The sequence below is a fragment of the Tasmannia lanceolata genome, unplaced genomic scaffold (genome assembly GCF_043159265.1).
Source record: "Tasmannia lanceolata isolate RefF3 unplaced genomic scaffold, GAP_Taslan_0.1 ptg000044l, whole genome shotgun sequence".
Classification (NCBI taxonomy): Eukaryota; Viridiplantae; Streptophyta; class Magnoliopsida; order Canellales; family Winteraceae; genus Tasmannia; species Tasmannia lanceolata.
In genome coordinates this window covers 16236186-16250412 of record NW_027518721.1, presented here as the reverse complement: position 1 = coordinate 16250412, position 14227 = coordinate 16236186, and the positions used below count along the sequence as shown (strand labels likewise).

The 14227-nt window shown below is 40.3% G+C and overlaps 2 pseudogenes; both read left to right on the top strand.

Moving 5' to 3' along the window:
- The first annotated feature begins 1671 nt into the window (after positions 1–1671).
- Positions 1672–5631, top strand: LOC143863711 (vacuolar protein sorting-associated protein 41 homolog pseudogene; annotated as a pseudogene).
- An 8461-nt stretch (positions 5632–14092) lies between these two features.
- On the top strand, positions 14093–14227 carry LOC143864082 (small nucleolar RNA snoR86; annotated as a pseudogene).

Genomic DNA, 14227 nt, shown 5'->3' with positions numbered 1-14227 from the left:
TCTAAGCGTAAAATCAAATTTCTTCCTGAAAGTATTTGCTCCAAGCGTAAAATCAATTCGTCTCTTTGAAAATCTTTCGCTCCAAGCGTAAAACCAATTTCTTCCTGAAAGCATTCGCTCCAAGCGTAAAATCAATTTCTCTTTGAAAAGCATTCGCTCCAAGCGTAAAACCAATTTCTCCCCGAAAGCATTCGCTCCAAGCGTAGTACCGATCCTTTGAAAGCATTCACTCCAAGCGTAGTACCGATCCTTTGAAAGCATTCGCTCCAAGCGTAGTACCGATCCTTTGAAAGTATTCGCTCCAAGCGTAGTACCGATTCTTTGAAAGCATTCGCTCCAAGCGTAGTACCGATTCTTTGAAAGCATTCGCTCCAAGCGTAGTACCGATTCTTTGAAAGCATTCGCTCCAAGCGTAGAACCCAAATTCTTCTTGAAAGCATTCGCTCCAAGCGTAGAACCCAAATTCTTCTTGAAAGCATTCGCTCCAAGCGTAAAATCAATTGTCTTTTTGAAAAGCATTCGCTCTAAGCGTAGAACTAAAATTCTTTCTGAAAGCATTCGCTCCAAGCGTAGAACTCAATTTCTCTTGAGAGTTTTCATCCTGAACGTAAAATCTAAATTCTCCTTGAATAGTGTTCGCCCAGAGCGTAGAAGTCTGAAAAATACCAAAACCATTCCATCTGAAGACCCCTGAGGCAACCTTTCCAAATGAAGACCCCTGAGGCATCTCTTCCATTTAAAACCCCTGAAACATCTATTCCATATCACAACCCCTGAGATATCTGATCCTTCCAAAGTCCAATATTCGCAAAATCATCTCCTTCATTCTTCTTTCTCTCCAATCAATTTTTGGGCCAGTCAAAATGTGTTGTCTGTTCAGCTTTGACATTCGCGCGACAAGCACGCTCTGCCAAAGAGGGGCATCTGTAGACACCCCATTTTGACCGGACCCTAAAATCCCGAAATTCAATAAAATTCTCGAAATTTGAGTTCCGAAATATCCGAAATCCCCAAAGAATTGAGCTCAAAAATGCAAAAGAACCCGAAAATGCCCATTTGCAGATCATTGTTCAAACTTTTGTGGAGCCGGAATGATCCTGAACCCCGTCGATATCCCCCGTTCAATTGCCTTGATTCCTTTCTTTATGCCCCAAAATCTAAAAAAAGAAAAGAAAAAAATAGTCATCAATATACCTCATGGGGCTGTACGGGAGAAGAAAATGGAAGTCCTTGTTATTCACCCTGTTTTTACCCGGACCACCCTCTTGAGCATAAAGAGCTAACAAAATACACATGAGAGGGCTGTCCAGAGAGGGAATGGGGCCGAATATATCATTTCCCCTAGGACTCGTTCCTTACCCAGGCACCCCCCTGATGGGTAAATAGTAGTTGAAAATTCACTTGAAGTGGCTGTCCATGGAATGTAGAGGGGGGTGAAATATCGCAGAAGGATGTGCAAATATCAAAACATGGTTATACTAATGCAATTGCCTTTTTCATTTGACAAGAAGGGGGTGTATTATCTGATATAAATGTGTCAGTATTGTCCCTATGTGCTGGACTAAAGTATTCACCTCCTATTTTCTATTCGGATGACCCTTTAATGTTGAGAAATAATTATAACTACACCAAAATGGTGGCTGTCCATAATAAAAAGAAAAAAAGAAAAAAGTGGGGGGGGGGCGAGTAAGTCATTTTCCTTTTATATATATGCCCATTGGATTTGGGCATAAGGAGGAGACTCATTTAGTTGAAAAAAGCAAAGGAGAGTAGAGGGTTGAAATATTGCAAAAGGGTGTGCAAATACCAAAGATGGGGTGTGCTGAAATCAGCACAATCCCCATCTATAAAAAACTGTTCGTTGAGATTTTTCAGAGGGGGTTTCATTTTCCTAAAAAATTATGAGAAAGAGAGAGAGAGAGAGAGAGAGAGAGAGTCGCGCACTTTCCTCATCTCCGGCAAGCTACGATCTGATCGGATTCCGGCCATTTCCCCAGCCGATTCACCTCCTCCGTTCGTTGACATCTTCTCCGGTTAGATCTGCTAGAAGAATAGCAAAGAAATGAAATCAGAGAGAGAGGAAGAGAAAGCAAGAGAGAAAGTGCCGATCATCTTCTCCGGTAAAGCATTGCCGGAATCCGGTCATTCCTCCGGCATCTCTGATCAGAAGCTTTCCAGAGTGATTTTAAGCTTCGATTTCTACAAGTAGGTTTACATAGAGAGTAAAATCTCAAAATCGCCTCTGTTTTTCTTGCATTTCTCAATCAACAAAGTTTCCGCAATGGCGCAAGTAGTAGCTTCTAGATCTGTTACTGGCTCTTTACTATGCCCTACTTCAAGATCTGAAAACGGAAAAATGGTGCTTGAGAAATTCAAACCCTCTAGTTTTCTGCCAAAATTCTTACAAGTGAAGAATCAGATCTGCAGAGAGGGAGAGAGCGAGAGTTTTTTTTTTTTAATTCTGTTGAAGTTAGGGTATTTTTCTTCTTTTTGCGGTGGATGAAACCTTAATCAGGTGAATCGGAAGTGATCTGGAGAAATTCGTTTGAATATCTTGGACGATCCTGATTTGATTGGAAATTTAGAATCGTGGGGGACAGATCCAATGCTAAAGGAGGACTTTTCCATTTCCAACAGTTGAGGGAGGAGAGGAGGAACTGTTAAAATCCAGCGGATCATCTGGATCGTCGGATCAAGATCTGAATTCTGTCTCTGCTTCTCCACAGAGACCTGCGGCTGAGGGCCGGAGAGCTGTGGTGGTGACTTTCGACACTGTGGCAGTGGAAAGGCGAGGTGATGATGATGATGATGATGATGAGTTATCTTCTTCTCGATCGAGCTTTGCTGATCTGGCGGTAGTGGCTCCGCCAGTGGCTGTCAGGAGGGAGAGGAGGAGAGGAATTTGTAGTAGGTGTGAACGTAGGATGAGGTTTAGAGAGGAGGCTTGTCTGGTCTGTGATGCTAGGTATTGCAGTAATTGTGTGCTTAAGGCCATGGGATCAATGCTTGAGGAAAGAAAGTGTGAGTTGCATAGGGGAGCCTATAGATGAGACGAAGAGATCGAAATTGAGGAAATCTTCGCGGTTGTTGTCGAGATTGTGCAGTCCTTTGGAGGTTCAGCAGATTATGAAGGCAGAGAAGGAGTGTTCTGCGAATCAGCTTAGACCGGAGCAGGTTATTGAGAATGGGAGGCAGTATACTTTCTCTTCTCTCCAGTGATGCAGCTTCGTCAATTTCCGTCGCAGAACGTATGATCGTTCTCGGTACTCATGACGGAACCATTCACCTCCTCGATTTTCAAGGAAATCAGCCTTTTCACTGATGAGAAATTGAAGTTTGAGTATCATAGACCGATGAAGGCCATCACTCTTGATCCGGATTATTCAAGGAAAGCTTCACGGAGACTCGTCGCTGGTGGTTTAGCAGGTCATCTCTTTCTAAACAGCAAAAAATGGTTCGGCTACCGTGACCAGGTTTTACACTCTGGTGAAGGTCCGATACACGCGGTGAAGTAGAGAACGAGTCTTATTGCTTGGGCTAACGATGCGGGTGTGAAAATTTATGATATGGCAAATGACCAGCGCATTACATTTATCGAGAGGCCTTGAGGAAGCCCCCGCCCTGAGCTCTTACTCCCTCACTTAGTTTGGCAGGATGATACACTCTTGGTTATTGGGTGGGGAACATCTGTAAAAATTGCTGCAATTGGAATGAATCCATCCGGAGTTAATGGGACACAAAGGAATATTCATGTTTCAAGTGGGGATCATGTGGACATTGTGGCATCATTCCAGACCAGTTATTTCATTTCTGGAATTGCACCCTATGGTGATGCTTTGGTTGTTCTAGCTTATATTCCTGAAGAAGAGAATGGAGATAAAGAATTTAGTAGCACCGTTCCTTCTCGCCAGGGAACTGCACAGAGGCCAGAAGTACGCATAGTCACTTGGAAAAATGATGAACTTGCTATGGATGCTCTGCCTGTGAATGGCTTTGAGCATTACAAGGCAAAGGATTATGCACTTGCTCATGCTCCTTTTACAGGAAGTAGTTATGCGGGTGGACAGTGGGCTGCTGGTGATGAACCTTTGTACTACATAGTATGTCCCAAGTTGTTGCGTGGATCAACTTCAGCATGGAAAGATGGGTTTTCCACTTCGCTCATCTCCGCCCGCTTCCTGTGTTGGTTCCATACATACCTACAGAAAACCCAAGGCTTCGTGACACTGCTTATGAGGTTTCCCTCGTAGCTCTAGCAACTATTCCATCTTTTCACAAGGACCTATTGTCAACTATTAAATCTTGGCCACCAGTGATATATTCTGCCTTGCCTGTTATATCTGCAATTGAACCTCAGCTTAATACGTCCTCTATGACTGAAGCATTGAAAGAGGCATTGGCTGAGTTGTATGTGATCGATACACAGTATGAAAAATCCCTTGCATTATATGCTGATCTGATGAAACCTGAGATATTCGACTTCATTGAGAAACACTACTTGCATGATGCTATTCATGAGAAGTAGTCAGCATTATAAACTTGATAAGGCATATGAAATTTGCGTGAAAAGAGATCTTCTGAGAAAGCAGGTCTTCATCCTTGGAAGGATGGGAAATACAAAACAAGCATTGGCAGTTATCATTAATAAGTAGAGGATATAGAGGAGGCTATAGAATTTGTGACGATGCAGCATGATGATGAACTTTGGGAAGTGTTAATTAAACAGTATCTCCGCAAGCCTGAAATGAAAAATCCACAAACACGTTCGAAATTCACCACCCAATTAATGCCGCCAGTGCAATCCTGCAATTACTGTCCCATTTTATCTGGTCTGCCTGATGATGTGGCAAAGTACTGCCTTGCATTCATCCCTCGCTGTCGCTTCCCTGTTATGGGTGCTGTGTACAAGCGATGGAGGTTATTCATCCAAAGCAAAAAATTCATCACTGTTAGGAAGGAGGCTAGAAGGCTTGAGGAATGGCTCTATGTATTAACTTGTGATGCAGATGGAAAGGGGAACCATTGGGAAGTTTTGGGTTGTTTTGGAAAGGAACACCAGCTGCTTCCGCCAATGCTTGGTCCGCAGATGTTTATCAATACGATTCTCGTTTCAATAGATGGAGCATGCTAGCAATTCAGCGAATTGGATTTTTCTGAGGGAAACTTCATCGGAAAAGAAGTTGGAAGTCTCGTTGGCCATTTGAAAAGAGGAGAAAGATTAAATTCAATGCACAAGAATAACACTCTGATTTGAAGGTCGAAGGTAATCCAAACAATTCGGATTCAGGTAAGTTTAATTTTGCCTTTGATGTTCAGCCTCACATGTTTTCTATAATCATTTGAAGATATTTTGCTATGCTTGTTATGGTTAGGGTATGGATTTGAACTTTGAAGTCGAGGTGTTGATTATGCTTTTCTTTGATATCTTTGTTATATGTTTTGGTCAATATAAGGAGGTTGAAATGATTTTTACATTTAATATGACTTGATTAATCTTGATTCTCTGATTGATTTTACTCATGAGTATATTGTCTCTATTGCTTACCATTTTGAAATTCAAAATGCATTTTTTACATTGGGAAGTAGAGGAAATGTTCATTCTGTTGATCTCATTGTCATTAAACTGTGAATGTATGATTTTATGGTCCTTCATAAATGGTGTGAATTAAAATTTCCTAGATAGTTGAGATTTAGTTTCAAGTCAGTTTACTCACAGGATATGTTAGCACGATCATGTTCTTATTAAATTGTGTATTTCTTTTGTTCTTTGCATCCTCCTACCATTGCAAGGGCGATGAAGGCGCTAGCCCAAGCTCATCTTTAGGGGACTTGTTCAGTCCAAGTAGCACTCCCCTCTTCTTTTCAAAAGACTTGACCAGTCTTTTATATGTGTATCCCTTAGACATTAGAAACCCATTCATTGCAAGGGCAATGAAAGAGATATCTGGAGCCCCTCTCTTTTGGAGACTTGCTTAGTCTCATTGACACCCCTCCTTGTCTCCCCTCTTATTTTAGACTTACCCAATGTTTAGAAACCTTTAGAATTTGTCCTTTCATTGCAAGGGCGATGAAAGAGTCATCCAGAGTCCTCTTTTAGGAGACAAGCTGTGTCTCAACAGAAAATCAAACCTTTTAGGGAGACAAGCTACGTCTCAGCAGATAGTCATACCCATTTAGGGAGACATGCTATGTCTCATACAGAAAATCAAACCTTTTAGGGAGACAAGCTACGTCTCAGCAGATAGTCATACCCATTTAGGGAGACATGCTATGTCTCATATAGAAAATCAAACCTTTTAGGGAGACAAGCTACGTCTCAGCAGATAGTCATACCCATTTAGGGAGACAGGCTATGTCTCATACAGAAAGTTCAAACACTTTGGAGACAGGCTTTGTCTCATTGGCCCTACTTATCCTTTTGTTTTAGGAGACATGTCATGTCTCATTAGAACCCTTCTCAGAGTCATTAGCATACGATGTTTGTCCTTAGTTAGAGAGTCAGTCCTTCAGTTTCAGGAGTCAGTCCTATCATCATAAGGGTTAGGATTCTATCCAACCTCTCATCAGATCATGTGTTTTTCTATCCGCTCCTGCAAGGTATAGGATGCTGTCCAACCCTTGCAGAGTTGTTATTCTGTTTTTTCCCCCGCAAAGCATAGGATGCTGTCCAACCTTTGCGGGATATCAGGAGTCTGTCCTCCTCTTATGATGATAGGATTTTGTCCTCTTGTGTCAAAAACATCAAAAACATCTGAAAAACTAAAAATCTTAAAAATCTTGAGTCATTCAGAGTAGTTAGGAAAGTCTTTCCGAACTACGTTGGCTTGATCCCTCTCTAAAGGGTACGTAGTGCAGCTTGGGATCCACATCCCAAGTCCAGCCAAACCTTCAAACTTAAACATTTCAAACACCTTTCAAAAATACAAAAACTTCAAAACCTTTTCAAAAAGATCTTCCCCTAGAGTTAGGAGTCTGTCCTAGATATTTAGGGTGTTTTAGAGTTAGGAGTCGGTCTTGATTTGTATTGATGTGGTGTGTCCTGTCGTGTGAGTGTCCTTAGAGTTAGGAGGCCTCGAGTCGATCGGTTAGACATTTAGTCGAACCGATGGCTAGACTAGGAAGCATATAGCCAGCCCATGGTTTTCTTTAGGATGCACAGCCTAGTTATACATAAGTTGTAGGGCCCACCTGCATTAGTTTAAGGCTAAACAACTTGCATTAGTTAGGGCATATAGAGTCCTAAAACTTACAATTCACTTGAACTTAAGCAATTGTGGAAAAAGCTTTAAAAATCAGTCGAGTCTAGTGGAATCGAGTCTAGGATAGCGGTTCTAGATGGTTAGGCATCGTAGTTAGAATAGGGCATCGAACTACGTTGACTCCGATTCTTCCCGAGGCCGGGATACGTAGAGCAGCTAAGATGGACGGCCATCTTGGTCCGAGTCAAGTCCTGCATTAGAGTTTTAGGATTTGTCTTGTCCTGTTGTGTATAGAGTTTATTTGTGCTGTGTGTTTTGTTATGTTTTCTTACTTTCACGTACAGATCCTATACCTTTTGCTGTAGCATGCATGTGTTTGCACAACAGAACTCAGACACCCATTAGGCATGTCACTTATAACCTAGTTTTGCTTAGTTGACACATCTTTCATTTATTTTGTGTAATTTGTCATCTCTGAGACATGCATGATTAGGTAGACGTCTTCTCAGAGATATATGTTCCTATTTCATATGACTTTCACCCAAAACTCTTCAAAATTAATAAATAAATGGCATAAGAGACCAGGTGCTTGCACTTGGGCGGATGAGGTGCTCTTTAGACCTTCCGAATTCGTAACCAGGCACGAACCCTCTTTTATATCTCTGGTTATCCGTTGCAACAGAGCATAGTATGGGATCCTTGGACCCTTTTCCTTGGATGGCGACTCTTCTTTGTTTAAGGTACGCCTCGAATCTGGGCTAGTCCCCGAATCGAGAGGTATCTCCCTTTGTATCGCCACTCATGCTGTGAGAGGCACATTCTTTCGAGAGTTCCTTGGTAGAGCTCTCCATTCACGTGGATGATCTAGAGACCGGTTAGCGTGTGGGGGCATGTCCCTCACCGCGCCTCTCTCTTCCGGATCGGGGTCCACAGTAACCCTAATATTGAGATAGTGAAACCCTCTTCTCTAAGTATAATGACGAACTACATAATTCTTGTGTTTCTTGCTGTGTGTTTGTTTTTCATGCATCCTATCTTGTCGTTGGCTACAAATCGAGTTAGATTTTGATTTTTTTTTAAAGATTTGGGATCTTTTGGTTATGGAAAAATTGCCAACGGGGGACATAGTGTTGATAACCCCCTTTTGAGAGTTTGATAACCCCATTTAGAGGGTTGATAACCCCCTTCTAGGGACTTGATAACCCCATTTCGTCCCTCTCTAACAATTTTTCAAAAGTGTGTTCCCTATTGACAATTCTTGTATTTTGAAGTCCCCCATTGTCCCAACCACATTATAATAAATTTTCATTTTTCAAAAATAAAAATAAAGGGACCTAATGACACCGCGTATGTAGTGGGCTAGGACAATGCAAGATTAAAGAAGACAGCCATAAGTGCATATGGGAATCAATTACTTCAAAAGCTTAGGCTGTTAGAGTTGGTGTTATTTAATCATTTATACTTCAACAGAAGTACACTTAGTTTTTATAGTAAGGTTGCCTACATAAATGCGTATGATTCCTTTCCAACCTACCCAACTTTTTAAATTTCGACCGAAATCCAAAATTTCGGGTTTCGGTCGATAGCGAAATCGAAATTGGGTAACCTCGAAACGTTACTTTATTTCGCCCGAAATTTCAGCTAGGATAAAATATTGCTTTTTTATTTCGTCGAATTTCGAACGAAATTTCCAAATTTCGGCAAAATTTTCGGTTTCGGTGAGGAGCGAAACGCATTTCGAAACTGAAATTTAAAACCTTGAACCTGTTAAAGTATAAAAAGATAAGTAACGCCTTTCTCCAACAGCTTAAGCTTTTGGAAAAGTTGGTAAGTTAACATGGTATCAGAGCCAAAGGTCTCGAGTTCAAACCGATAGCAAAAATCCACATGCGATGGTCGGCCCAAAGTGCGATGCCACGTGTTTGCCAAGTGGGCCACACGTGCGGGAGAGTGTTAAAAGTATAAAAAGATAAATAATGCCTTTCTCCAACAGCTTAAGCTTTTGGTGAAGTTGGTAAGTTAACAGAACCTACCTACCAACTGGTGATGAAAATCTTTCCTTCCCATCCTTCCCTAACCCAATAATATTATTTTTATTTTTAGTAAGGTACATTAATATCATATTGATACAGAATGAAAGTATGTTTCCATAGTAAGATTGCCTACATAGATGCGATCTTCCACTAAGAAAAAGAAACAATAAACAGGATTAAAATGTGAACAATACAAAATCCACAATTCTAAGCCTTTCTCTCCTCCTCTCAGGTCTCAGCCAAAGATCATACCCAAAAAAACAAGAGGAAAATCTATTTTATATCTCACCACAGGACAAAACCAAGAGAAATTATCTATTACTCCTTTTTCTCCAAATGGAAAAAAGTATGACTGTTTCTTTTCTCTTAGCTCTTCCTCTTTTATTGTTGGTTTTGTCCTCTTAAAGACTTAAACCTAGTCTTTAGGCTAACTAGAAAGCCTAACCTAACATTCCCTCTCTCTCCTAATCCAACTAGGATACTACAATTGAGAGCACAAGGGAGAGCCCCAGGTGCATTGAGAGACCAAGTCCTTGTCAGACAAGGATGGGTCACTCCACTTAAAAGAAAACAGCGAAACCCAACAGTGTAGATGATGACCACTTCACTAAGGATTCAAAACATCAGAAGAATAATCTTTCCAAAAAATAGAGAACTACAAATAAAAAGTTTAAATCACCAAACATTTGGACCCCACGTGTACTTTTGCAGCCAGTATTTTTTTCTTTGAAGGTGCAAAACTCCTCAAAAATATACTACCTAGTCTCGGCCTCAGTCTTAAATAATCCCTTCAAAAGATGACTTTGGATAAAAGGCCTAGGATCTTCTGGGATGCGTCTTTCTAAGAGTTTTTTTGCCCATTAGCCCCTGTTTTGTAAAATTATTGCTATATAGTCCTTAAAAATTTTATATATATTTGCCAGAAAGTTATACTTTTAGAAAATAGTTGCTATAACATCACCAAATCGGTTGAAATAACAAAAGGAACAATTACCAAAGGGGGACAAAAATTAGGCAGAATTATCAATTGGACCCAGGCTTTTCAAAAATTACCAATGAGGGACAAAATCTGTCTTGTCATTAAAAGCTGGACGAAAATGCCCTTTTCTTAAGCAACACATTTTGCTTTTCCACTTTTCCCTCTTCTCTATTCTTTCCCTCTCTTTTTTTCACTTTTCCATTTTCAACTTGTTTTTTTTGCCCTACCAGTCATCTTCTTCATCATTTTAGCCACCATTGGAGGAGGGAAAGCTCGAAAACTTGAAACGTAAGTTCATTCCCATCTCTCTCTATATCTAGGTTTTGTTTTTCATTTGTTTTAGGGTTTTGGTATTTCTCCTTCTCCCTTTCAATGGAGGATGAGGAAGATGAATCATACGGTAGAAAGAAAAAAACGTGAAAATGAACGAGTGAAAAAAAACAGGAAGTAAAAGCATGTTCATAAGGGACTTGATAAGCCCATTCGGAATTTGGTAACCCCATTTTGATACTGGATAACCCCAACTCTAGAGACGTGAAAACCCCCTTCCAAAACTCCAGTACCCTTGGGCAATTTTAAGGGACTTGATAAGCCCATTCGTAAATTGGTAACCCCATTTTGATACTAGATAACCCCAATCCCAAATACCTGAAAACCCCTTTCCAAAACACTAGTGCCCTCGGCCAATTTTTAGGGACTTGATATGCCCATTCGGAAATTGATAACCCCATTTTGATACTTGATAACCCCAATCCTAGAGATTTGAAAACCTCATTCCAAAACTCCAGTACGCTCGGCCAATTTTCAAGGACTTGATAAGCCCATTCAGAAATTGGTAACCCCATTTTTTATACTAGATAACCCCAATCCCAGAGACTTGAAAACCCCCTTCCAAAACTCTAGTATCCTTAGCCAATTTTCAAGGACTTGATCACCCCATTTGGAAATTAGTAACCCTATTTTTTATACTAGATAACCCCATTCCTAGAGACTTGAAAACCCTCTTCCGAAACTCCAGAACTCTCTGCCAATTTTCAAGCACTTGATAAGCCCATTTTGATACTAGATAACCCCAATCCCAAATACTTGAAAACCTCCTTCCAAAACTCTAGTACCCTCGGCCAATTTTCAGGGACTTGATAAGCCCATTTTGAAATTGGTAACCCCATTTTGATACCTAATAACCCTAATCGTAGAGACTTGAAAACCCTCTTCCAAAGTCAAAACGTGTTGTATATGCCAAAGGGTATTTTCGTCCAGCTTTTACTGACAAGACCGCTTTTGTCCCCCGTTGATAATTTTTGAAAAGCATGGGTCCTGTTTATAATTTTGCCTAATGTTTGTCCCCCATTAGTAATTGGTCCATAACAAAATTACCCACATCTCTCTCTCTCTCTCTCTCTCTCTCTCTCTCTCTCTCTCTCTCTCTCTCTCTCTCTCTCTCTCTCCAACAATGCACACTCCCACAAGCAAAAGCCCATGCAAAATGTCCTTAAGCGATTCGGGTCAGAAGTCTGGAGGAAACTTATTGAGGAATCAGCTCAGAAATGCTGGTTCTTGGTGTTACAAATGGAGAACCATCTGGGTACTTTAAATCCTCAAGAGGTCTAAGGCAAGGGGTCTCTCCTTGCCTCTTTATCTTGGCGGAAGAAGTGTAAAGTGGAGGGATAGAAATAGTACAAACAATGGCATATTTTAAAAAAAAATCTTCTCATATGTGTTTAAGGTGTTCATGTTGCGACAAGAACCCGCAGCTAGAAATCCGGTTATCAGAAACTATTCGAAGTAAACAATAACAAATAGCCTCCGATAACCCACGGAATTAACCCAAACAAGTGTGCAACAATTTAAGAGTGTAGTTAAATAAAGAACAATAAGAAATCAAATGACGCAAGAGATTTACGTGGTTCGGCACTTGGCCCACATCCACAGGCAATCCGGCAAGTAGAAATTCACTAACAATGATGGGAAATTATAAGCAAGGGTGAAAACCCTTACCTCTCAAACAATAGTAAAAAAAACCCCACCAACACCCTCTTCTTGCAACCCAAGGAGAAAACCCAACTCCCTGTTTACAATGTCTTCACAACCCGAAAAACATCATAAAAGAAACCTAATGACCTTGGATCCAAGCTCTTGCAAGAGAAGAAGAAGAAAACTCTTGGAGAAAAGATACCCTCTTTCTAGTAGAGAAAGATCCCTAACCTCACATTTTTTTAGAATCAAGCCCCACTAAAGATAAAAGCCCTCTTTAGCAGACTTAAAAAACACATTCCAAGAATGCCCTCCATAAAGAATTTAATCCCTAAGTAATTTTATATCACTAATCCAACAGTTCATTAGTCCCTCGTATGTGTTTAAGGTGTTCATTAGTCTCTCTCTCTCTCTCTCTCTCTCTCTCTCTCTCTCTCCTTGACCCTTGACCCTTGATTTCGGCTAAACGATTGAATGTACAAAAGAACTTCTATAAATATCACCTTAAAACTATTTAAATAAAGATTTCATTTGAGGCATACGAACACTTCTGTATATACTTTCATTCTTAGGAGTTAGGATGGTAAAACAGTTGAAATATGGTAGGGTGTAAGTCCAAGTTTGGCCAAAAAACTACAAAAATCGTTGGCACTTATAGTTGCTTCTGATTCAGTTAGGTTAGCACTTCTGGGAATAAGAGAGAATGAGAATACACAATGCTGGCACAGATCTTTAATCATATCCATGAGATTGACAAGTCTTCATGGCCTGTCACATATCACTTTGATTCACGAAAATGTGTTAGAGGAATCACTTTCCACTTTCAAATTGCAGAGCACGGACCTTAGCTTTTGTGGAATCAGTGATGCTAATTAGGCTCGTAAAGGAATAGATGGTGTTATTCGAGGATTTCCTAAACAAAGACTTCAATACCCGTCTTGCCTGAGTTGCTAAGAGGGCACATTGAGTTCTATGATGCTTCTTGAAAGGGGTTTCCATCTCGTTACCACTTTAAATTTGAAATTACTTCATCTTAAAATTGTATTCCACTTGTGTGGAATCACTTCTGTACTTTTCCTGCTCGGGGAAATAAAAAATCAAGAATGCCACCCATTCCACGCCCTCAGCTGCTTCTGTTAGTCTTAGAATGGCTGTTGATCCTACTGTCCTTGGAACAGTCAACAAATTAGCTTCTCGAAAACAGAGGATCCGACATCCTGCCTTAGTAAAAATAGCCAAAGTGCGGGTATTGAAGTGTAAGTGATTAAATAACACCAACTCTAATAGCTTAAGCGTTTGGAGTAATTGATTGTTTCACATGGTATCAGAGCTCGTCTCAAGGCAGATTATGTGTTTAAAACCCAACAACTACTTGATATTAAAAGATACATGTGCACGGCCAACCCCCAACACACACAAGAAAGGAAAAAAGAGAGGGGCCACACACGAGGGGGAGTGATGAAATATAAATGATTAAATAAGACCAACTCTAAGAGCTTAAGCTTTTGGAGTAGCTGCTTATTTCACAGTGGTTTCAATTGTAAGGCTATTGAGTTTTTCAATGACAAAAGAATTGAATTTGGGAGGTTTGATAGGCTCACAGATAATGGGGAGTCAAAGGAATGAAGAAATTCTCCAACCGGTCGAACCTTCTCGTAGTGTGCTTCTTCGTGGCTGTAACATTGCATTTGCTAATCAGATACGTATAAAATCAGCATTTTTCTAGCTATTCTATAAAAAAAAAACAATCACCATTTCTATTTTGAGCATTCTTTCTCAAATTTAGTAGTAGTTTGGGTCAAGCCAAGAGAGAGCTTTTAGGGATAAGCCTTTTATTTTCACTTTAGTCTGTCTATTCTATGCCGAGTGTTTCTCTTATTTCTCTAATCATTCCAAGCCAATTAGCAGAGCAAAGGCGTCGATTAAAATGGAATGGCGAGGCGTGAATTTTTCCATTGAAGGTTGACAAAATCATAATCGGAGCAATTCTCCGTGCCTCTAAAAAAATCCTCTTTTGAAGATGGCGAACAAATTGACACATT